General features: G+C 34.2%; 1 protein-coding gene across 2 annotated transcripts in view; it reads right to left on the bottom strand.

Annotated features, from left to right (window-relative positions):
* The window catches only part of ncam2 (neural cell adhesion molecule 2), a 403,925-nt gene that overhangs the window by 355,563 nt on the left and 22,049 nt on the right, over positions 1 to 26,313 (bottom strand). The gene's annotated exons all lie outside the window — the stretch shown is intronic.

Consider the following 26,313-nt stretch of genomic DNA (forward strand, 5'->3'; position numbering starts at 1 on the left):
CTCTAAAAATATATTCTAAATGAGCATTTTTCTCAGACTCCTACTGTATGTTTACGTTCAGCTATTTCACTTTAAAGTCCCAAATGAACCGGAAGCTGCGATCGTTATTTTTTCATATTGTGAAGCAGTTTCCTAGAAAAACGGAATATTAAATGACACAGTTGTGGGTGTGGCTTGTTTTTTTTTTTTTACAGCGAGTTGAATAGATGTAGTACAGTAGTCATTTCATTCAGAAAGATGGGGAAAGGGCTTTTAGAAGAGTTATATAACCTAACAGACTCCTCCTGCTCACCATTTCTATTTTTTTTTTTTTGTCAAAATATGCTGCTGAAATATGTTAGCCACATCCATTACCTCAAAATCACATAATCTGATAATTAACTGAAAACAAACAAGAAGTGCATTTTTTAGATTTCAATTAAATATCACAAGGGCATTAATAACATGCACAGATGAATTGTTCACCTCAAAAAAACAAAATCAAGCTAACAAAATCATATGGTTAGTTTTGATTCCTTGGGCACTTTAAAGTGAATGAAAAGAACCTTTTGTTTTGTCATTTTAATGAAATAAATTTTAAAAGAACATTTCTGATGGCATTTAGAGGCTTTTGCATCTGAACTCTTCATATATTCAGCTGACTTTTTAAAATAAAAAAAAAATATCTGGAGGATGGTAAATATTTGCACATTAAACCAGCAGGGAAACTCGGTAATTGTGTAGAGTGTGTGTGTCAGAAGATCAAATCCAATTTAAAGTTTATAAATGCACTTGGGTTGGGTTGATAGACGATGCCATTGTCCATCGCTGATGGCCTATAGACATCACGATGCTGAGCCGGCATCACGATCCTACGCCCCACCCCCGTCGCAGCAGCAACTTGTTCCCAAAAAATACACATTTAGGCCCAGTTTACACTAATATGTCTTAGTTTAACAATGGAATTTTAGAACAAAAACGATCCACATTCACACTGGCGTTTCTCCTAGCATTTCCAGCCTGATCTCACGAGAAAACGTAAGTATTTTACGTTTTGACAGTTTAGTGGCTAATTCGTACGAATTCGTACGAGTTCAGTCGTACGAAATGGTACGATTTTAAAAAGGAGGCGTGGCACCTAACCCCGCCCCTAAACCCAACCGTCATTGGAGGATGAGCAAATCGTACTAAATTGTACGAATTAGATTGTATGAATTTGTACGAATTAGCCACTAAAAAAAAGTTACGAATTGCCGTGAGATTGTGTTGGCATTTCTGAAAAACCCTCCTTCCACACTATACCGCTGAAAATGCACATCGTGTGACCACACAAACACACACACACACTCTGTCATGGGCTGCAGTGTACACGTGCGTCTAAGCTCCAGCAGTCAGCAGGTGCTTTGAGCACAAAACCCCAGAGAGCAGTACATGGTGGAGAGTTTTTCAAGGATGTGCTGCTGGACTCACTATAAATGTTAAACGTGATTTAATTAATCTTGTCTCTATCTAACGAATCTTCAGTCATTTGAATCTATCAGGTAACGTGCCACAGCATTAGTACACTGCTTCAATCTTTCGCTTTCACGCTTGTACTTATACGCCATTATAACGACACAGATCACTCTGTTATTAGATCACAGATCATTCGTTATTAATTAATTATTCATAAATAATTAATTCACCACTGCCTACGCCGATGATGACATCGTCCATCGCGGTGTTTCACATTAGACATCATACTATGCCAAATCAGTCGACATCGCCCAACCCTAAAATGCACAGAATGATTTCATTCCAACTAAAACAAAGTTGTCAGTCTAAATAACTATTTATAATAAGTGTTTGAGCATAAAATCAGCATTTTTAGAATTATGAATATGTGACAGTGAAAACTACACTGTACAAAATATATTTTGTTTTCCGTATTTGATGATTCATGTCTCATTTATGTCTCATTTATTTATTTATTTATTTATTTATTTATTTATTTATTTATTTATTTATTTATTTATTTATTTATGTTTTTTATTTTAAACTATGGGACATTGATATTTCTTCCAACAACTTTTAACCTTAAAAAGTTTGAAAAAGTGACTTTTATTAACATCTTTAATAATTTAAAGTGATATATTGTCTGGCCTGGTGTTGTATATTACAGTACAAAATAAACTGCCAGTACATTTTCTGTTATTTTACAGACTTATATCTCTCTATATTATTTCAAACTACTAAAATATCAATAAAAGTCACTTTGTTAAACTATAGAGTTGAATTTTCAACATCAAATGCCGACAGAGCAGAGATCAGGGTCCCATAATGCAATTCACAACCGTAAATAAACAGAAAACATTTGTAAATCACATAATCCGGAAACCATTAATTATCAGATTTTTGTTTTGCAGTGTAGAGAAATGGCTGATTTGACAATACAGTTGAAGAAATACATTCTAAAAAAACTACAACAGTAAATCATAATAATATACCAACTTATGAAGCACACATTTTCAATGATGTAGCTCCAGTAATTGTAATTATGTTATTCACTCAGTAAAAAAATAAATACAAAATCATTTTTTTTATCGCTTTGTTTCCTATTATGATTCAACCCTACACAATTTACCCGCTTTAGTCCTGAGCTAACAAAGAAACACATGCATACACTAGGGGTGAAATCACTGTAATGTGTCTATTTACAGTCAACGAACCACCGTAGATGGGGAAGGAAACAGTTGCAAATGCATGTAAAATGATTTCGAAAACAAACAAAATCCCAATATAAATCTGAGCATCCGGTACCAAAGAGACTTCATAATAGGCCAGTGTTTTACAATGCCAATAGCCAGAGAGAAATCCAATGCTGATGACTACAAAGACACACGCACATACACAGTCACTAGTTAACCAGTCTGCCCCATAGAGAAGGTCTCATTATACTCCCAGCAGCACACAGTGAACTGACCAGACAGTAAAACATTACTGGCCTTATGTAAAGCTGCTATTAAGATCCATCTCAGGTGATCTGATTAGAAGTGGTCAGCAGAGGCATGGTGCACCTCTTGTAATGTGCGATTTCTGACCACTTGTAATAGAATACCAAAGGTAAATTGTCCAATTATGTTAGGGTTAGTAGAATAAGATTGCCCTCTTTCCACCTTATACTAACATGTTTTTTGTTTTTTTTGGTGATGGAATCACAAGTGGTCAACTGGGATGCAATACCATTTCCATCTGGTTTTATTGTTTTCAGATGGGTCTCTTGTGACCACTTGTGTTTGGATTTCTTCAAGACCCTTCCCTCATATTTTGCCATCCTCTACAATTTAGTGAGAGCTCTCAGTGGGACAAAGGAGTATAACCAAATGAATAAACCCATGTTACGCTGTTTACAAGCATTCAGGAAAGTTAGCAAATTGAATTGATTCGGTTTGCAGCTACATGTATGATTCTGATGGTATTTTGTGCAATTTTAGTACAATGCAGTAAAGAATGAATACTTTGTTGTGTTACACCTCACAAAATGTCCATAACAACAAACCATTCATAAGTTATTAAGTCAGTATGGAACACAGTATGTCTACTGCATTTGACCACTTAATTACACGATAAAAGCAATCCAGACAAATGCATTTTAAATTTGACAAGCATAAAAAACTAACTTAGAACCCATTAACATTTTTATTTATCAAAATAGTTAATCTAAAAATGAAAATTGCCCCATGATAACCTCTAATTAAAGTAGATGTGGCTTATTTCTTCATACAAACACAAAAGAGTTATACAATTCTAGCTTTTAGAGGCATTAAGCACATTGATATGTTGTAACAGTGCTTCACGTGGTCCAAGTGGTTAATAAAGGCCCTTTCAAAGTCAAGCAATGCATTTGTTCAAGAAAAATATCCATTTACAACTGTATAAACCATAATCTCTAGCTTAAGCTACACTATAATTACATTCTAGGTGCTAGCTACAAAAAAATAGCTATTTTATTTAGAAAGTGACATTGCCAATACTGGCCTGCCACAAAAACACAACATATTTAATAATTATGAGGAATGATGCTGGAAAAAATGCTATTACTACATTGTTGTCGTAAACATACCTTTGGTGTAAATAGGAGCATAACCAGTACAGTGTCTCTTCACTTTTTTTTGCCTTTAAAACATTCTTTTAATATATTCCATTAAAGCATATTTTACCAAAACATATTTACAAACCGTAATGAGTCGTATCACAACAGAGGTGAAGACCCAAATGCAGTTTATTAAGAGAATTGTCAGGTTGTGAATGGTCGTGACAGGCAGCAAAACAACGTAAACTGTAAAACAAAGCAAAGGCTTTAGACAATTTCAATATGGTGATGCCATTGGCCCATGAACATTTCCTGCTTGTTGTCAAACTATTTCATATCTGTAACAAGAGGCAATTCAATCCTAACTTGCTGTTATTACAGATATCGTAACATTATTTATCTATATGTGGAACTTTTTGGACTCTCAAAAGCTATGGGAATTTAAAATTTGAAACAGGAAATACGTTATGACCATTGTTTTTGTTTATATCCCTTCAAATGGTCTATATTCATAGTTTGGGTAATCAGTCCCCACAAGCTTCAGATGTGTGTTTGTAATCAGTGGGAATCAGGAACAGGTGTGTGTGGGGTGCATGATGGGAGTTGTAATTAATTTAATTGGCATATGTGTAGTTCTTCAGCGATCTGCAGAGGTTAGATTGCTGGCGATTGTGACACAAACATTGTGTTATAAGAGAAAAAGGAATAAAGGAGCAAACAGATGAGTACAATTCCAGCAAATCCCAGAGAAGAGAGTGGCTATATGAAATTGTCCTTATACTGTACAGTTATATATGGTTTTGAAAATAATTCTTGAACATAAGGACACCCCATGGTAGTGAACTTTGACACAGAGGCTTTCAAATCATATATATTTTTTCTGCTTAACACATCAGTCTATTCATTTTCTTTTAAATAAATGTCCTTCATGGGCTTTAGTGGTTCCATAAAGAACCATTAACATCCATTTAACAATTTCATTGCACAAAATGTTCTTAATCATTGGATATTTTTCAGTATTCTTTAGTAATTCTTGAAGTACCTATTACGTGTTAATGAAAATTAAAATCAATTGTTATCAGATATGAAACAAAGAGTATACTAATACTTTAATGACACTAATGACCCAATATGATTAGTAAAAAAAAGAAAGAAAGCACTCCATTGTCATCTGTTCCTTCATCCTTCATGTTTCCTTCATCCTCCATCTGCTATCCTCAGTTTGACCTTTCTACAGTGCTAAAACATGCAATGAATATCCAATCATCCCTGCTATGTTTGTTTCCATTCATTAAAGTGTTTTGATTACTCATCTGTTTAAAGAGGCTTTTTTTTTGTGTGTGTTGAGCACTTCATTTCCAACATCCATAGTTTTATAACAGCATGTACTCTCCCTCAAACCAGATAAACAGGTATAGGGCAGGAAACAATTAACTCTTCACACCGAGGATGAAAACGGTGGTGGATTTTAGACTGAACTGATGGTTAGAAGTGTTCCGTTTGCAATACTCATCACGAAGGAAACAACACGCAAGAGCACACATCTGGCTTTGTAAGCGAGGTCAGGATTCTCATTAGTGCTAAATGAAGTCCAACTAATCTGCTGCTCGTCTCTCTAATGGAAAGCTAACAGCCGAAACAAAACGTGAATTTATTTATCCACTAGTTTTGCTTGTTATTTAAAAGGGCCATATTATAAATTTATCATTAATGTTTTTTTTATTATCTTTTTTTCCTCTACATGAAGTGCAATTATAGTGTTAGTCAAGTTTTTTTTCTTTTTTTTCACCAAAAACAACCTAACCTTTAGAATTCAATAGGCTTCTCAGCTTCTTTGCAGATGAAATGAGTAACAATAATTATTTGTTGGTTATATGAAATTGCTGTCAGCTCTAATACAGACGACACTGCCCTGTTTTTCTATAACAAGCTTTCTGCAAAGTCGGCATTACTGAAAGAGACAGGTTTACAAAACAGTCTATGCTGAAATGTGCTGCACAAACCTTGAAGGTCACAATGAAATGCACAGGGATAAAATAAAATAAAATAAAATATGAAAAATATAGAAGGTTTACAAAAAATTTTGGCTATACATTATGTCCTCAAATGTTGTTAATCTGTTTTGCTTATTATTTTATTTTCTTCTTTCCTCTTTTTTTTTAATTACACTATATTTTATTCTTTTTTACTTAACTTACTACTGATGTCGTTATTATATAATGTATGTTAAAATGAAAATGTTATGAAAACAAGTTATAAAACCCACTATGTAAATCATTATATTTTAACAGCTTAGGGTGGAAAAATATTTTATTATTAAATGTAGATGTTATTGTAAAACTCCCATATATACATTTAATGTAATATTAAATTAAATATTAGTAATAATAATAATAATAATAATAATAACAATGATGAGAATAAGAATAATTCATTACATTTATATAGCGCAGTTCTGGACACTTTTTATTTAATTTACACATTTATGGGGGAATCTCCTCATCCACCACATAGATCACAGGCCACAAACCAGCTGATTGGTGGAGAGGAGACAGAGGGATAAACCCAATTATAATATGGAGATGGTTAGGATGCACAGAGGTCAGTGGGCAGGATGCCAGAGTTAAACCCCTATTTTTTTTATTTGATGGACATCCTGTGATTTTTAACAACCACAGAGAGTCATCTGAAAGACGGCAAACATTGAGCAGTACAGGGTCCTCATCAATATACTGGAGCGTGCCCCTGCACCCCCTGCTGGCCTCACTAACCCCACTTCCAGCAGCAATCCAACTTTCCCATGTGGTCTCCCATCCAGGTACTAACCAGGCACAGCCCTGCTTAGCTTCACTGGGCAACCATGTGAGAGTTGCAGAGAGCTAGCTGGCTGAAAATAACCATACTCAATACACAGTACAGTAGTCAATATACATATAATTTACAAAATTATCTGACAGATTACTATTTATTCATATATTTAGTATTATTATTATTAGTAGTAGTAGTAGTTGTAGTAGTAGTAGTAGTAAAACCACATACACACACATGTACTGAACAAATCTCATACTTTTGACTCTAAAAATATTTTTGCTGCTTGCTGAAACAAATTATTTAGAGCTAAAATAACACAACTCTTGAGGTTTTTTGGGGGGGACAATTTAATAGTTGTATTTTTAATCAATTTAAATAGTAAAAATCATTAAGTTAACTAAATGCATTTGCGCTGGGACGACATGAAGAAAAGCATTTTTACGTGTTTGAAAAAAGCATCATTTATTTAGTCTTATTGAACTGTGGGGGGCAAACGTTTACATTTTGATAGTTATAATAACTTGATATACTACATGAATCTATTATTGGTCACACTTTAATTTGATGGTCCGTTTGTTAAATATATAACATGCCAACTAATTCTCATCAGATAATAAGTAGACTGTTAGGTTAGGGTTAGTGTAAGTTGACATGTACTTGCATAGTTTCTTATAGTCAGTTAATCAACAAATATTAAGCAGACAGTCTACTAATACTCAAATGGACCATCAAAATAAAGTGTTACCTGATTATTTTATGTGGAAAATGTGGAAAATATTTTATTTCACCTTAATATCAAAAATGCAGCGAACTATAAAAAAAACAGTTTCGGTAAGTGACAAATTAAAAGGTTTAATGGCAGATAAACAGTGACATTTGTGTATACGTGCACTTCGCTTTAATGCCTGCTAAGTGCAATATTAACGATTCAAGCTCTGCCTTCCTCCGGAGTGACATCCAAGCATATGCTTCCTGACAACATTCACAGGAACATTCTTTCATACCGGGAGGCATGATCACAGCCTTTCATCCTTCATTTTCACCAGTCCCCGGAAAACAGCGGCATTTAATTCCTCCGCAGTGAAATAGGAACCTGGCTCCTATTAACTGAGTCCAAAAAGCATTATGGTTTTTACTGCATGCTGCCTTTGAGATGAAAAAGAAGAGGCCGGGTCTGTTGGGTTTAAAATACGAATTGGAGTTCTCGCTGGCATTTATTGCACTTTATAATTCTCTGATGGCAGTAAAACTCATCTTTCGCCGGGTGCGCTGCGGTTTGACGGAGCAGGGCTTTAAATTAACAGGTACGGGCCGCTTCTAAGAATCACTGAGCCCAGTAATTAAACAGCCCGCTGCATCCCTCTGTCCTAATGAGAATGACAGAATTGGAGAAGGCCTCGGCAATCACAGGCAATCCCAAACCCAATACCAAACAAATTATTGTGCGGGGAAATTCCGCTGCTGGAAAGAACTCAAGCTCCTCATATCAATAAACAACTCTCAGGACAGTTTGTTTGTGCTCAACAACATGAATATCTGGGAAAAAAATTACAATTCTGTAATTATTTACTTATGCTTTTTACTTGTTCCAATCTAGTAACAGTTTTTTTTTTGTTTTGTTTTTCTTTTGCACACACAAAAAAGATATATCACGATATAGGTTGTTTTTGTTGTATTTGGTTTCTTGTTTTTGTTTTTCTATTTTGGTTTTTCTTTTGTCTCTCATTTGTCGGTTGTGGTGCAGTCTGTGAACAACAATTGGAAGGATGAGCTGGTCTCTATAACATGGCTCTTCCACTGTTCAGGATCCACCGTTCCAGACCAACACAATTCAGCAATTTGTAACTTTTTGATTTAGTGGCTAAGTCGTACGATCTCATTCATACAATTTAGCATGATTGACTTAGTCCCCAATTACAGTTGGGTTTAGTTGTGGAGTTTGGTGCCATGCCTCCTTTTTAAAATCGTACTTTCGAATGACAGAACTCGAATTTGTACATTGTAAAACCCAACAGTCAACTTTATCAACTAAAATGAGTGTAGTTAACTCACAGTTTCCTGAAAGTAAATTCTACTCATTTGAAAAGAGTTTTGAACTCAGTGTTGAAGGTAATGAGTTAATTAAATATCTCATTACTTCAACTTAAATGGAGTAAGTACACAGTACTCATATAGATTAGCTTTTTTTAACTCAATTTGTTTGTAGCAATCGGTTTCCTCATATGGTTTGAGTTACCTTAACTTATTGGGTTTTACAGTACTCAGTTGGTTTGAGTCCTTCATTTATTGGGTTTCACTGTGCTCAAATCGCTTCGATTACTCAAATGGATTAAGTTCACAGTACTCATTAGGACTAGTTTTTAAACTTGAATGGTTTGTTGCAATCAGTTTCCTCAAATGGTTTGAGTCACCTTCACTTTTAGGGTTCTAAATTGTGTATGAATTAGCCACTAAACGAACAAAATGTAAAATACTTAGATTTTCTCATGAGATCAGGCTGTTCCATACTCACATTTCTCCACGATACCAGTGATTATTTTCTTTGTTTTGAAAGATTGTTCTTAATGACTTTTTCGCTAGATATTAGATTAAAAGCTTTTGTTAAACTTATTTTTGCTCCAAAGGTAGGAGAGATTTTATTTTAAAAGTTTCTCTCGGTTTTTGTCAGAGTAGTTCGATTTGCTGCATGTTTCTTAGTTATATTCATTTATTTTCTAGGTCTGTTTTGTTATTTATTTTAAGTTGTCTCTATAGGGTACTGTAATTTCTTTATGTATTATTGAATTATTTATTTATATTAAAAACTATAACAAATATTAAAAACTTGATTATTATTTCTTTGTCTGCCGGCTCAACAGGAGTCTTTGAATATAATTTTTTTTAATTGCTTCTCAATCTCCCCTATAGCGAATGTAATACGATACACTATACAATTTTGGAAATCTGTAATCATTGATTTTCCAAGTTAGAAAAACAAATATTACAAAAGTGCAAATTTTATTATATTTTATGCAATATTTTCCTATATACCTTATTTGTGTTCAACAACAAAAACAACAACAGAAAATCGTAACGGTTTGGAACAAATAATGGGTGAATAATTTATGACAGAATCAAAAGTCTGGATTATGTAGCAATGATAATCCTTAATTATTTTCAAATCCAAAACATCAGCAAGGCTAAAGGCCAATTCACATAAAATGTGTTTAATAGCACATATGCATAATGCACTCTTGACACAAAACAACAGAATCTTGTGGAGTTAAGTGTGTGAAAAAGCTTTTTGTGTTGATTTTTTGATTTCCCTGTTCATTGAGATTTGAGCTTTGGTCATGTGGCTGAAACTGCTGCTGTTACAAAAAATGATGGGACTGATGGCCCTATGAGACAGTTTTGAAAATCAAAGTAGACATCAAAGTAAAAGAAGCGGTCACTAAGTAAAATGCACTTCGCCACTGAAATCTGTTATTGTTTTAAAGGACTAATTAAGAAACACAAATGACAAAGCTGTTTCTTTAAATACAACTGATAAATGCTCAAAGGTTTGGGGGCAAAAAAAGTACTTTTGTGCAGTCAATATTCAGCATTCATTCAGACACTTCAGAAGTAGTTCTAATGCACGTATTTATTGCTCAAAAATATGTTTTGGACAGGGGAAAGTGTAAGTACGCTTTCCAAGCAGATGCAAATTTTATTCCAAAACATCAAGTAAAATGTAAATTGTCATAAAATAAAAACATGTAATTTATTTAATTGCTCTTATTTAACATCAAAACACTGCCAAGTAAAAGCAGTTTTGGTAAGTGACAAATTATGGGTTAATGCAGGATAAGCAACAGCACACTCTTAGCTTTAATGCCTACTAAGTGCAATATTAAAAATTCCATCTCTTTTCTTAAAAAAACCAAGACACATTTCTCACATACTAAGCTGATGCTTAAGAAACCAGTTTGATGCATAACTCACACATATTTATTAATGGTGCTGTATTGTAAGTTTTTGACACTTCTAAAGCATTAAAATACCATAATTTGTTTGCAGAAGAAACATGCCAAGTAAACATTCTTGTTTATCTGAAAAACAATGCTAACGTCAGATATTCTGCTTGAAAAAGGTGTTCCATACCAGAACGCTGTTTTTGTTTTGGCTCTCTTAACCCTCTCAATGTCACTTAAGCCAGTTATATTCCAGCACCCCGGGTTGCCTTGATGGAAAACAGCATATTTCATTCATCCATTCGTTCACAAAGGCTCTTAAAGCATGCGTCCATAACTGACATGCGAACTCCGGTGGACAGTAACAGACTCCGAAATGAGATGCAGATTCAGAGTTTCATATGAGGTGGTTAATACATAGAAAATAATATAAATATTACAAACATAAGCATTAGGTGAGCAGGTTACATTGTAACCCCGTGTCCTAACAACATGATAAGTGATGAGATTAGCAGTGATAAGCAATTTGGCTGAAACCAGACAAAACACAACAGAAACTTTAAATACAGCCATTCAGTAGCACAGAATAGTGCACTCACTCATGAAATAGTAAAGTTTATACTCTAATTTATACCTATTAAACCTCTTTAACATTATTAAATGTACATGCTGAATCACTGTGTTGGGTTTGAGTCACATTTTTAAAGTTCAATTGCAAAAGGTTTACTTTATTTTCAAGATCTGATCTAAACTATCTGCTGCTTTCAGTAAATATTTGCAATAAATGTAATTTAAAATGGCAAACTCACATTGTTAACATCTAGCACTGAATAAAAAAATACATTGTGTACTGTACCTGAGGTGATCATTGTCAGTTTTCTGTTGTTCAGCTGTAAGAAATAGAAGCTGTTTCTTATATATTAATTTGATGTGTTGGTTAGAACAAAAACTCCTTTTAATATGGAAAATATTCCTTTTATCACGTGCCGCTGCTTTTTATTTAGAACATTTAAATCAGCCTTGTTGATCCTCAATCTGGTAACCTGTGCTTTTGTTTGTTTTGATCCAGGAATGCAATATCTAGTTTAACTACTGGGTGTCAAACTATACTGCACCTTTAATTTGTAACATAATAAATATCAATATATGTCACTTCTGTTTAACACATATATGCTGTGTAAAATAGTTAATTTCACTTAAAAAAAACAATAATATACTTATAGATAGATAGATAGATAGATAGATAGATAGATAGATAGATAGATAGATAGATAGATAGATAGATAGATAGATAGATAGATAGATAGATAGATAGATAGATAGATAGATAGATAGATAGATAGATAGATAGATAGATAGATAGATAGATAGATAAACTATAAAACAGTTGCGTCATTTTTACTTCAGGTCAAAATAACAACACATGCCAAAATGAGTGCCATGGCTAGCAACAGTGAGGAGATTGTAAATAAAAAAGGATGTAAGGATGTCGCCAGAGTGGCTTTTTGGTTTCTTTTCTTGTGCATCCCAGCCACAAGCTCTCCATCTGAAAGATTTTTTTGAGCATAGCGATAATATAGTCATTCATCTTCACAATTTTTAATGTTGCAATATGTATTTGAATAATGATGGTTGGCTCCTTTACTTGAAATCTGCTGTTTGTTCAGACTACTTATTTAAAATGAGTTGAAACAACACAATTCTTATGTCTTTTGGGGGGCAAAATAACTGTGTTATGTTCAGTCCACTTAAATTGGTAAAAATGATTAAGTTAACTTAACCAATTTGTGTTGGGAAAACATGAAGGAATTATGTGAAACCCAACATTTTTACATTGTAATATGTGCTTGACAGATTTACATGTTGCATTCCATCTGTGACCAATACAACAAGCTTGAGAAACTAGTTTAAAATGTATAATTAGTGCATTTATGAGCTGCTTATTGTGCTCTGTAAAATACATTTTCATCCATTCTCCTTGCATTGCTTTAACGTATGTTTCACTGCAACAAAAAATAATAATAATACAGCGCTGGAGTGACATGACGGAGAGCAAATGATGACAAACTGCTCATTTAGAGGTGAAGTATTAAGCGGCATACTGTGAATCGTTGCCTCCACTCTTCTATAATGGCTTTTAGCTGCCAGCTCACCTTGTGTCGCGCCTGCTCTTAACTTGCACCCATGAAGTGGTTCTCCTCGGTACTGTCCTCTAAATCAGATTTGTAAAGGGTGTTAGCAGGCCTGCTGTGGCAAACAGACAGAGGGAAAGAAGCCATGCCACCCTACATTATTAATCCTGTTTGCTCATGTAGCTTTTCCTCTCGCTAAGTAGCTCCCCGAAATGAGTGAACAAGGTGAGGAGGCCGCTGTGCTTTCCTTCCTCTATGTCCCTCCATACCGTTGGCTGTCTAATTAAGCAGCGGTACAGATAGCACCTGTCTGAGCGGTGCAGATGAGGGCATGGGTTTATGAGTGCAGGTTATGGACATATGGAGGGTTGGAGAGCTGATGAGGTGAACACAGGGAGAACATCTGTGCAAGCAGGACCAGTCAGTAAATGTATGTAAGTGTATGCGAGTGAGTGAGTGCTCAAATTTACAATTGATGAATTCATTAGCTGAGCTGATAAATTAATTACCGGCAACTTCAAAGTAACCGTGAGCGTTAACCATGGGTAAGCTGCAGAATGGTGCATTGAGCGGAGAAATTGTTGTATTATTTCAACCATATGAGTATGAATACTTTTCAGACCCCCTAGTTTTTAGTAATTTTTTGTGTGTTTTTTTGCGACTAAAATTACTGATTTTGTGGTGGTCATTCACCGAAATATGAGGACAATTTTGCGATTAAAATTTATCTGACACAATGACAATGACACAAATCATAAAAAATAAAACTTCTTGTCAAGACAAGACCTAAAACAGATCTAAAACTGTAGGGATTGAGCCAAAGAAAGGTTGTATAACTCTTTTTTATCCACGATTTTACTTTAGCTTTCTCAGATTTCACTCAGGACATGCGTTAAGGCTTCCCCTACCGTATTACACCTAAAACACAGATTGCCATAAAACTTGTCAATGGCAAGGATTTGTTTTCTCTAGTTAACTGCAGGAAAACATTTATCGATTTTATGCACACCATAATACCAGCCATCCACGTAAAGCACAAATAATGTCCTTCAATTTGGTCACGTCCAGCGGCCGTCATCCTTGAACCAACTTCTATCATTGTAAGCTGCTGGCTTTTCTGTCTGTTCCACTGCTCCGTTTGTAAGATGTTTCCAACTTTTTTTGCAATCGGAAGCTCAAAACGCCCAATTCATGCCACAGGATGTTTAATCCAATCTTTGCATTGACTTCACGTGTAAATCACTTGTGCTTCATCCGCGTCTGCTTACTGCACAGGCGGCAAAACAATTCAGCCCCCCTTCCATGTAATGTAATGATTGTGAGGGCGCAGGTGAGACATCATTTTTTGAGAGACACTCAAATACATCACTTGCACTGCATATGTAACATCAATAAGCCATGTGAAACAATTAATTGCAAACTGAAATAATTTTAATTTGATTATATGGTTTGGAATGGGACGTTTTATGAGATTATTTACATTTTTTTGCGATAATTTTTTGTCTTTATCCAGTCTGTCCATTCTACTTTGAGTTATAGTATTTAAAAAGGAATTTATGCTCACTAAATGGATATTATTTTCTAGATATTAGCTCTTTTTGGATTCTTTAATTCCTAGATATGATTGAGCAAGAACATCCCAGTAGGTCAGTAGTATTTAAAACACTTGCAAAATAAAGCCCATCTGGCACCAACAACTATGCAATGCTCAAAGTCTTAAATTACCTTTCTGAAAATGTACATTTTAAATGATTTTTCTGAATTAAAACAAATCAAAGTAAAGCCTTGTGAAAAACGAAAGTTAAGAATCCTTATGACTATTGGGGTATAAAAGAGGTGAAGGGAAATGTGCACTGTGAATATGAATGTGAACTTCTGAGACTGACAGTAAGCTGACTATGGTGAATTTGAGTGTCCTTTAGCAGAGTTTCTTTGAGTTTGCTGGTCCAGATGACAGTAAGGCCTTTTGACAGTTTGGTCCTTGGCTGTTTGTGATACTTTGAGATCTCTTTAGGAAAAAAGCAAAAGAGGTTTGCACCTAGATCTTTCTTTTGTTCCATAAAAAATATGTAAAAGGTTTTGTTGTGGGACATCAAAGGCAGAAATCTAGTGTGTGATTGATGTGGCTGATGAGTGTGAAATTGTTCTGTTCCGTTAACACCGATGATCAGCACACATGTCAGTGCGATTACCGTCAACATGTCATCCCACCATGTTACCATGACAATCTGATCAAATGATTAAATCAGCTTCAAAGGCTCTCCCCTATTAGACTAAGACAAATCTGTGGGTCATGGAAGATTCCAAAGGTAACAGTGAGAACGCTTACAGGAGTTATAAGGCAGTGTTCAAAATCTTTTATGTTCTGCACCCAAACAAAAGTTAAAAATACTTTTGTGTGTCAAGCTGTTGTTGTCTGTAAGAAATAGTTTCCCAATGCAGCACAGTTATGTAACTGCAATATCAAAATATTTTTAACCTTTCTGTTGTGCAAATGTGCCCCAAAATAATCAAATCGCTTGAATCAGAATCTTTTAAAATACCAAGTGCGTCACAGAATTATAAACTCACTGAATTCATAATCGGATCAAAGACTGTCAGGAAATATACTGTAGGCTCAAACCTGTTTATTGGTTTTAGAAGCACACTATATGTTTATTTACAGTGGTTTTGAAAAGGAATTTTAATCATAATCTAAATGTAAATATAAATGCATGCATAGTTAAATCTCTAATATTATCAGTATATCATGCAATCTAAACATGCTACTGTAAATTTTATTAAAGCAATGTTCTTAGGCATGAAGATCTGTATTCTTAACCATATCGTAACCATGTTCTCTCTTTTGCTTTTATAAAACTGCAGAGGCAGCAAGACACCAAGGTTCAATAAATAATTAAGTACATTATTAATAATAATAATTGAGAAGCACAATTCTTCCAAAGGCAATATACAGTTCGTTAATCTAAAATACTGTACTCAGTTACCAAGCAACTTGGAACAACAGACTTATTTAGTGAATTTAGATGCTCAAAAATATCTCTGATCTTAAAAAAATGACGGTTTTACTAAAACAGACCAAAAACTATAGTCTCATAGGAATGCAATGATTATAGATTCTGGTTGTACGATTATAGTCTGAGGAATAATCCGGGTTTAACAGTTATTACGATTATTATATGCCTTCATTAATTTCAAAACACTACTAGTTTAGAAAACGACAGGGAAACTACTTATATTTTAAAGTGTTACTTTGCTGCTCAGTAACCAATTCATACAGCACAAAATAATAATAAAAACAAACAATAGTCTATTTCTCTTTTGACTTTGGAAATAAGTGAAAAATGTTTTTGGCATTTAAACATATGTAATAATTTTACACTGAAAATAAATAAATAAATAAATAAATAAAATTAAGAATAGAGTGCTCAGCATATATGAGTACACCCCCACAAATCTCTCATTTAGAATAATATTTTCTATAGGATGCTTTACAATATTATATGTGTGCATATACATTAGTTTAGTCAGTACTGAAGCCAAATCTGGAGCTAATCCAACAAAATAACTTCAATAATGGTTCAAAAATTAGTAGCCCAAATTTAGGGCAAAAGTTGGGGCAAAATTATAAATAAAAGTTTCAAAAATAGCAAAAATTAAAAGAAACAAAAAATATATACAATTTAGTTGAAATGTGGTATTTTTTTTCATTATTTTGCATGAATTTGCATGAATTATCTTTTAATTTCTTAAGATGTTCTGTGACTAAAATAAAAAGTATATCTGTTTAATAAATCTGCTTTGTTTGTCTGCACCAATATATATTACCTATATTCACTGAGTAATGGATAAAATATTCATTTTCAAAATGGGTTGTACTCAATTATGCTGAGCACTGTAAGTCATAAAACTTCAGTTGTCTAATGTAAATCTAAGCTACATATTCGCTAAGTATTTCTCTTTTAAAGAGAACAAATCATCATTTTAGGATTATAAGGCTCTATCTGACATTTTTGTCAAAATTGAGTTATTTACATTCTTATTAAATGACAACTTATTCTCATTATGGGATTTTTTTATAAGTTGTTTACATTTTAAAACTTTTTATTTAAAAAACAACTGTTACTCACATACTGTTTGCTATGGAATGCAAAAACTTTGAAGCTCAATATCTCAAAATCAATCAGAATGCAGATAGAACCTTATAATTCCAAGGTGACGAAATGTAGTGAATGGCTGCTGAATATCTGTCTGAAAGTCACTTTTGATCAACTAAATTACAAAATTGTTTGGTATTTTTCATATTGTTTTTTTTTTTTTCTTTGGAGCAGAATTGTGTATATTCCATACAAAATATGAAGCTGATCGGTCCAGTTTTTGTAATGCGCTCGCGGCATTTTTTCAACAAGGGGCCCCTGGAAAGCGTGAGTGCTTCGCAAGCCAATTTTGCAACACATGCGCGTCTCTCACAATATGCGTGTGCAAGCCTGTATTGTAAATAATTAACTCGCGCACACATAAGATGGAATATGTGAAAGGTCCTTAGTTAACAGCCTCAGCCATAGTTAGTCCAGTGTGCATGCATATTAGCCTCGGTGTAAAAGCTCGAAACTTCAAACTATCGCACAGTTAGCATAACTTTATTTAGTTGCAGCAATTTTGTTCCATGCGAAAACACGGTGTAGAGACACCTTTTCAATTAATTAACCGTGATGAATTAAAGTGTGGTTAATAGGAGTATAACGAATCACGGTTGATCCATGATCTGTACAAATCACAACCCACAGTTCGGAACGCACGTGACCCGTTGATTAATAACTTTAACTTGTAGGTTAATCCAACATTTATAACAATTGCAGAGAGATCGCATCCCGCGTCATTCAAAGCATGTGTATGAAAGCATTTTGGCTTCCCTGTAAAATATAATGATGACAGAAAAAGTTGTGATGGGACCTAAATGCTTTCTTAGGTTATAAGTTAAATGTGTTTTCTGTCACTGTTTGTTTAGCTTGCATTAATGCATTCAGTGTTTAATGTTTAATAAAACATTAAAAGATTGTGATCTCAATTCAAACCCAAACATGAATGATAAATGATGGTGATTTGCACGTTTATTAATCCGTCAAAGCACTGCATTCAAATCTACGTTTGATCGAGAGAGATTCAGTTTTTACACTTTTTCAGTTAGTTACAATTAAATAACTCAGAAGTACTGGGAGAACAGTTTATAGTTCAGATATAAACACTGATGTTTATAGTAAAGATTAAAATCACTGTTTAATGGAACTTGACGCTTGTGAATGTTGTAGCAATTACATTGTGAAACCAATGGGTGGCGACAAACAACCAATCAAAATGATGTCACTGAATAGGTTTTCAAAAATGATCCACCTATAATGAAACATGTAGTTTTATGTGTGAATTGTTGAATCATTAATTGAATTAAATATGATCTGCTGTACAAGATGTTAGAGTTCTATATTTAGCATTATCAGCAACAGTAGCAAAGATCAGTTTTCTTATAGAATATTTTCCTTTTTTCAGCTGGTTCTTTCATGATTTTTATTCTTATTAAAATTAAAGGTTCTGAGTTCTGTTTGTTAAAACTAATGCTTTTTGCAGTAATAGTTTGGTATAAATAGAAAGCAACTGACATTTGTCTTCTCTCTTTTTTGCTGATCCAAAAAATCGTCCGATCCGTGACTCAAAAACCATAGTGTGATCCGAACCGTGAGATCTGTGATCCATTACACCACTAGTGGTTAATAGTGAAATCGCTTAATCGTTGCATCCCTGCTTCTGAATTTATATTTAGTTCTTCCTCTCATTTTCTCAGCAAATTCTCAGTATTATCTACTGTTCAACCCTCACAACTTCCACCACCTTTCCACCAAATGATCCCAAGCAAACCCACAACAGATTAAAAAAAAATATCTGAAAGATTTTTCATCTGAACACTGTTAAGCTGGAGACAAAGAGTGCAAAAAACAGACAGAGCATGCACAAATGGGACACATTTCCTGTGTACAAGCAGCAGGCAAGAAAATATGAATGTACTGTAACCAAATCAGTTTCTGATAATGACCCACTGTGTACAGTGAACTTTAACAGCGGAATTCAACTAGCGGAAAGGGATGAGATTGCACACACAAATCGGATAGATGGAGCACCTCATTTACAGCTGTGTCCCCTGCAGCGAAACTTGAAAAGCCCCCCTACAGCGAGAACATGACGACGAGCACTTGGAGAATAGCAGTGTTTGAAAATGTGCTCTCATTTGTAGGCCTTTAGCATTAATACACACACCTGGGAGCTAAAGCCTGGCTGGGCGCAGTGTGTATAATTCATTACAAATCGGAAGAATGCCTAATAACCCTTTTATTTCAGCTACCGGAGAGCAATCATGTCTTCCCGCCGGCTGACGGGCTCTTATCTCGGTATCCCATGGTCATTCTGAAGACAAGCCAGTTAATCCAATACATTACAGATGCGGAAACCACCAGAGACGAGGCTGTTTACACTTGGATTCACCGGAACAAGTAGAAGCAGAGTTGTTTTTGCTGAAATACAGTGTATAATTTCAAATGTATTTAATATTTTAAGAAAGTAACAGAGGAGCTATTCCCTCGCATCTTAAAATGTGCAAATAAAGCAGGAGATGACATGCATGGCTTGTTGCATTTTTCTAGAATTCAAAACTTGAATGCATAATTCACTGAAAAAAAACAAGTTTTGATTTTAGATGTAATAAGTTAGGTTAAGGGCATCACGGTGGCGCAGTGGGTAGCATGATCGCCTCACAGCAAGACGGCCGCTGACGGTTTCTGTGTGGAGTTTGCACGTTCTAATCATATTCACGTGGGTTTCCTCCAGGTATGCCGGGTTCCACCACAGTCCAAAGACATGTGCTATAAGTGAATTGGGTAAGCTAAAATTGTCTGTAATGTATGTGTGTGATATGTGTCATATGCTGGGTAAGTTGGCGGTTCATTCCACTGTGGCGACCCCAGAATAATAAAGGGACTAAGATGAAAAGAAAATGAATGAATAAGTTATGTTGAATACCAATGACGTAATGACGGTTCATTTGGGATAAAATTTTCAGACTCAGGATTCCATGACCTTTAGAATTATGCATCTTTTAATAATATTGTTTTTAAATATTTGAGCTCCTTAAAGATGTTTTTTTTTTGCTTATATAAATATATGTGAGAATTATTTGTTTAATAATATTTAGCAACATACAATATTGTATATATTATAAATTGGTATAATATACAACCAAATATAACAAAATTAATATTTTAATACCTATTTTTATTACTATTACTTTCTGCATAATTATTTCAAATAAAATATTCAATTATTAAACTATTCATGCTAATTTTACTAAGATTATAAGTGAAATCCAATTTTATTTGAATTTGAAATAGTTTTTTTAAAAACAAAAAAGAATATTACAAACTAAAGACTCATTAATCTAAACAAACTAAAACTGACTGTGCTGGGATTTTTCATTTTTAAAAAGAAATATCAGCATATCTATGCTTTCTGACATAAACTGAAGTCTTCGCATATTTACTGTACAATGTCCCTTAGTGAAAAAAAAAAAAAAAAAAAAAAAAAACTCTTACATTGGGAACTGAGATGGCTGGTGTGAAGAAGTAAGGCTTTCCTAAACCATAGAGCAGCGTGTACAGAGGTGGTGAATAGCCGTCTGCTCCAGGGGACTGGCAACTGGCATAAAATACTGATTATAAAATTACTAATTATAGATAGAGGCAGGAGCTGAACATGATTATGAAGGTGAATAACTAATATTACATATATAATTAATTAGTATAAGTATCAGTGTGATAAACTTAGAGACAATCTTGATTTTTTAAAGTATTCAATATTAATACTGTAAGCAAATTAAATATAAATCAAATTTAACACCTGCTTCTTTAATGGAACAACTTTCTCTTTCAGTCTGAAAAACAACTTCACAAATCATCTGGTCCACGTGGTTTGGCTTATTAATATATATATATATATATATATATATATATATATATATATAATTATTATTATTATTATTATTTATATATTTTTTTTTGTATAGACATCTGTGACAATTGTTTTTTCCTGTGCTGACGGTTTATGTGCATCACATTCGTTGTTCTGCTAATGTAAGTAAACGTCTTTTTGCAGTATTTGCACACAGTTTGTGTTTCGTCTGGCAAACTTCACCGCTGTCATTTTACTCTGCTGCCCCACTTTCTCGCCACTGAAGTGCAGGTGAAGCAAGTTTGCGTCTGTAAACACAGCACCTCCCCTGTTCAAAACATGCATCGCAATTCGTTCAACATTTCTACTGGTTTGAATCGTCACATTTTTAAATAAATTATCAACCAGCTCACGGTAAATCGTTACATCCACACATGCTAGATTTATGTAGCTTCTGTATTTGTTTATAATGCAGAGGGTGGTTGACTACAATTAAAATGGCTACAGTTCAGCCTGCAACAGAGCATCTTTATGAACTTATATCTCCATTATCTTGCTCAAAATAAACAATCAGTATAGAAATGGGCAATCAGAATCATTTTGCTATTGCTATATAAAAGTTAAATACTAATTGGGGGCTACCAAAAATACAAAGTAATAGCAAAATTATTCTTTTCTGTTAAACTATTCATTTATGATTTATATGTATTGCAATTTAACCAATAATTAGTCAAAGACAATTTCAAACTTGTATTTCAATGACCCTATAGTACAAATACATGATCTATTAGACATGTATTGTTTTTTTTCAAGGGTTTAATGTGGTTACCAGTTAGCGAATGACTTGCATTAACTTGAGGAAACTGTCAAGCAGTCCAGTCGTCATCTACCACAGCTGCCACAGTTTGACCTGGCATTATGCATGAAATAAAAATACCCCTGTGACTCACACAAACATGTGCTTTTGATTGACAGGAAGCCGCCCACATTTAACCCACTTCCACAGATTGTGCAACCCTTACCAGGATGATAAGCGCATCAATAAATAAACAAATAAATACCACGCGCAATGTGTTGACAGGCAGGTGAAGTCTCAGTCATAACAAATCTGTGCAATGATCACCAGCCTTTCCACAGTAGAGCCATCCGATCAAGTGATCAGGTGTTTACCACAAACTGTTATTGCCTCTGGTGAACATTCAGACTATGTCTCTGATCTGCAGGTCTTAAATAGAGTCTTATGATGTTTGCCTTTGATGCATGGATTGATTATGTCATCAAAGTGTGAAGCACATATAGCCTAGATTAGAAAATAATTACCAGCGAGGAAGAAATAGACCCAAGAGATGCAATCTAAGAAGCATCAATCTCTTTGGATATAGATATTCATAAACCACGAAGAGATAAAGGGCTCTGGCATAGTAGCATGAAATAAGTAGACTAGGGGCTAAAAAGTATTTTAAAATCTGATGTTTGGTTAACACTCATATTGCATACTAAAAATCACATTTACTTTAGTTTTTTGTTTGTTTCTTTGTTATTTATCTTAAAGATGGTTGAATATAATATTTTGAAACAAATCTAGAATAATATATACAGTAGTGTAATATTCATTCATTCATTTTCTTTTCTGCTTAGTCCCTTTATTAATCCGGGGTGCCACAGCGGAATGAACCGCCAACTTATCCAGCACATGTTTTACACAGCGGATGCCCTTCCAGCCGCAACCCATCTCTGGGAAACATCCATACACACTTACTCACACTCATACACTACGGACAATTTATCATGCCAAATTCACCTGTACCGCATGTCTTTGGACTGTGGGGGAAACCGGAGCACCCGGAGGAAACCCACGCGAACGCAGGGAGAACATGCAAACTCCACACAGAAACGCAAACTGACCTAGCAAAGGCTCGAACCAGCGACCTTCTTGCTGTGAGGCAACAGCACTACCTACTGCGTTGCCCCAGTAGTGTAATGTGTAATATAAAAATGCAATTCTACTAGTAAATAATTTTTTTCTAGGGCTGCACAATATATCGTTTTAGCATCGATATTGCTATGTGATCATTCGCAATAGTCACATTGCAGAATATTCTATGATGAAATTGCACCGTTTGAAGATTTAATAACAATTAATTTCATTAATATTTAGCTTTTGATTATTCAATTACTGTTTACCTGAATACTGTTAAACTCCTCGGAAAGACAATAAAATAGTGTATGTGTATCCATGCTTATAGATTGTTTATTGTAATTTATGCAATCTAAAATGATAAATTATTTGCAAATAGAGATATTCAAGTCATCAATTAAATTTACATCGCAATAGATATTGCAGAATAGCAAAATATTGCAATATTAAATAAATAATGGTTAAATTTATAAAAATTTTCCATAACGAAGACTATGCAGCAACATTTTGCATTTGATCATTCAATTATTCATATTGCAGAAAAACAAAATATCGCAAAGTTATATTCTACTTATTTCGTCCAGGTTTAATATTTTCATAAAAAATTAAATTGTGTGTAAAAATGTCCACAGATATTTCACATTCTTTTAGAAGTGGCATAAAGGCAGGCCAATAACTGGCCTTAACAATATTGTAAACAATGCTAATCAAAATAAATAGAAACAATGACCAAACAAATAATTACATTGTAATATGAACCAGTATTACAATAAATAACTACACTGATTTCATTCTCATGGCTGGTTGAACTGTTCAGGTACATTTGCAACATGCACACACTAAAGGAATAATCTATGAATGGGGGCTGCTGTTATTTTACTTTACCCTCAGACCATAAAAGCTGTGTGAAGGTGACTTCATTTTTTCTTGAAAAGAACAGCAAGGATGGTTTTTAGCTGAGACTGCAGTCTTGGTAATTTATAAACTGCACATCAACAGCTACCAACTCCTTTATTTTTTTATTCACACTAATTGCAAATTTAAGTATTAGTGCGAGTAGATTAGATATGAAGTCAGAGCAAACTTGAGGGGTAGTGTTTACCGTGAACGCCCAGAATTCAACTTGAGCAGAGAATTTGAATGAGGCAAAAAAAAAACATCCCACTGGTAAACTAGAGCGAGTGACGTGAAACCCAGCTGTTGATACATACACCGGTATGTGATACAGAACATACTGACACATGCCTCTGCAAACATCTGCATTCATTAGACATTTAACTTCATAACACCATAAAGGTATCCACAGGAGACACATGTAATAATTGTGTTGTGCCTCTTTTTTGCACTCTCAAAATGCTAGTAAGGACCACAGATTCAGATAATAATCTTTCTCAATGTTCTAATGAATAAAAAAGGCGCCTACATATTGTATGGCATGAAAATAAATTAATCCAACAGCTATATATTTTTTTCATTTTTGGGGTGAAATAAGATCTTTACACTGTAAAAAATGTAGGGTTGCACACAATTCATTCATGTTGTCCCAACACAAATTGATCAAGTTAACTTTGTTCCAAACAAGCAGCAGAAATAAAAGTGAATCAAAGTGTACAGCATATTTGATTCACTTAAGAGTAGAATCTTTTAGATATAATTTCCTTGAAAATGTAATAACAAGCATTGGAAAATTTCACTGACAGCTTGAATGCATGTTTATTACAGAGTTTAGGTGTATGCTGGCATTTGTATGAACTAATAATGATTATTATTGTTTATCCTTCACCACTCTGGGACTCAATGTCATGAGAAATGAATATGGATGCCTTTGCACCTATTTGCCAAAAAGATGTTTATAGACAGGTGTGAGTATCTCTGATGTTCAGATGCAATCCCACCGGTCTTCGCTGTTTTACGCTCCGCAGCAGCACAAACCTATTTGCACGCACAGTGCCAAATAACGACCCAACTGAGCAGCGATGGCAGCCGGTGACACTATCACAGACACCGAATGGAAAGTATGCTGATGAAATCACAGATGCATCACTTTGCCTCAACGCTGGCAATAATGAAAGAAACCTTACCAACATCTCCTCCTGCACACATTTCTGTCTAATCCTACTATGCAGAGCATGAACACATTTCACTTTTTTCAAAAACAACAACAACGTTGACTCTTGTTGTAGTCTGAACTCTTGACACTGACCATGTTTTAATATTTAAACATATATTAAAACTGTAAAGTATAAAACTGTATCATATGTATCATAAAACTGTGAAGTGTAAAGTAACAACTCAAATTAATGTAATTGAGTAGTTTTTCCTTAGAAATTGTAATTTACTAAGTACTTTTAAAAATGTGTACTTTTACTTTCCCTCGAGTACATTTTGAGTACTTTTACTCCACTACTTTTCTTGTCTATATTATTAAATGGCCCAAAATGGCCCAAAAATACACAGCTAACACTCATAGTTGCATACATAATAATAACAACAATATACTATTCAAGAGTATTCCTATCAAACAGAGAATCAGGGAATACTGTTTTGTGTAAAAGAAATCCAGACTTTAAACAGGACTTGGCTATTCAGAAGTGCTTTTAAACAACTAGAGATCTTGCCGCATTTCGGTTTTAACAAACAAGGCCCGAATTCTCATTTGGGTGGTAATTAATTACATTAAGGCTTTAATTAATGAACAGAAATCTCAGTTGGAGGCCAGAGCCCTGAGATTTTGAGTGAATGCTTTAATCAGAGGCAAAGTGGATCATAGGGAGAGAGAGCAATGTTTACTAATGGGGACTGAAAAACAGCTTTCACTTCCCAGACATTCTGCGCCAAACACTCTACGCCAAACACTTTCATATACACCGTCATGAGTAGAAGAATACTGCCGTCAATGTGCTTCAAAAATACCACAAAACAAGTAGCTCAAATTAATAGTTAGCCCCTGTGCTCTGACATTCAAGTAATGTGTAACTTCCTTCTTCTCCTATTAATTTTGTGAAAGAAAATAAGAAAAAAACCTTGTCTGAGCACAAAAGGAGAAACTGTTATTTTCCATTTGGCTAATGGAAAAGAACATACAGTTCCATTCAAAGGCTTACTTTTCATTTCAATAATTAATACTTTTGTTTAGCAACATTGCATTAAAATGATCGAAAGTAACTACTTGCATTGTAGCCACTTACTAATAATATTAGGAGTGCAAGGAGAAAATATAAGGGAACTCGACCTGCAGTGTAGTTATAAACTTTTTCCCCTTGTTTAACTACAGTATATTCCAGAGAAATGCTTTGCTAACTGAATAGAATTAGATATTAAACAGACTTTATGTTTGCATGAATAAACAATAAAGAGCTCCAGACTAACAATTTGAGAGAAGTATCAAGGTTTAGAAATGGCGGTACATGTTTTGTCTCTGAGAAATGCACATTTTACAGTGCCTTGAGCTCAACGAGAGCCTAAATGAATAGTTCA

This window comes from Danio aesculapii, chromosome 9 (genome assembly GCF_903798145.1).
Source record: "Danio aesculapii chromosome 9, fDanAes4.1, whole genome shotgun sequence".
Taxonomy (NCBI): domain Eukaryota; kingdom Metazoa; phylum Chordata; class Actinopteri; order Cypriniformes; family Danionidae; genus Danio; species Danio aesculapii.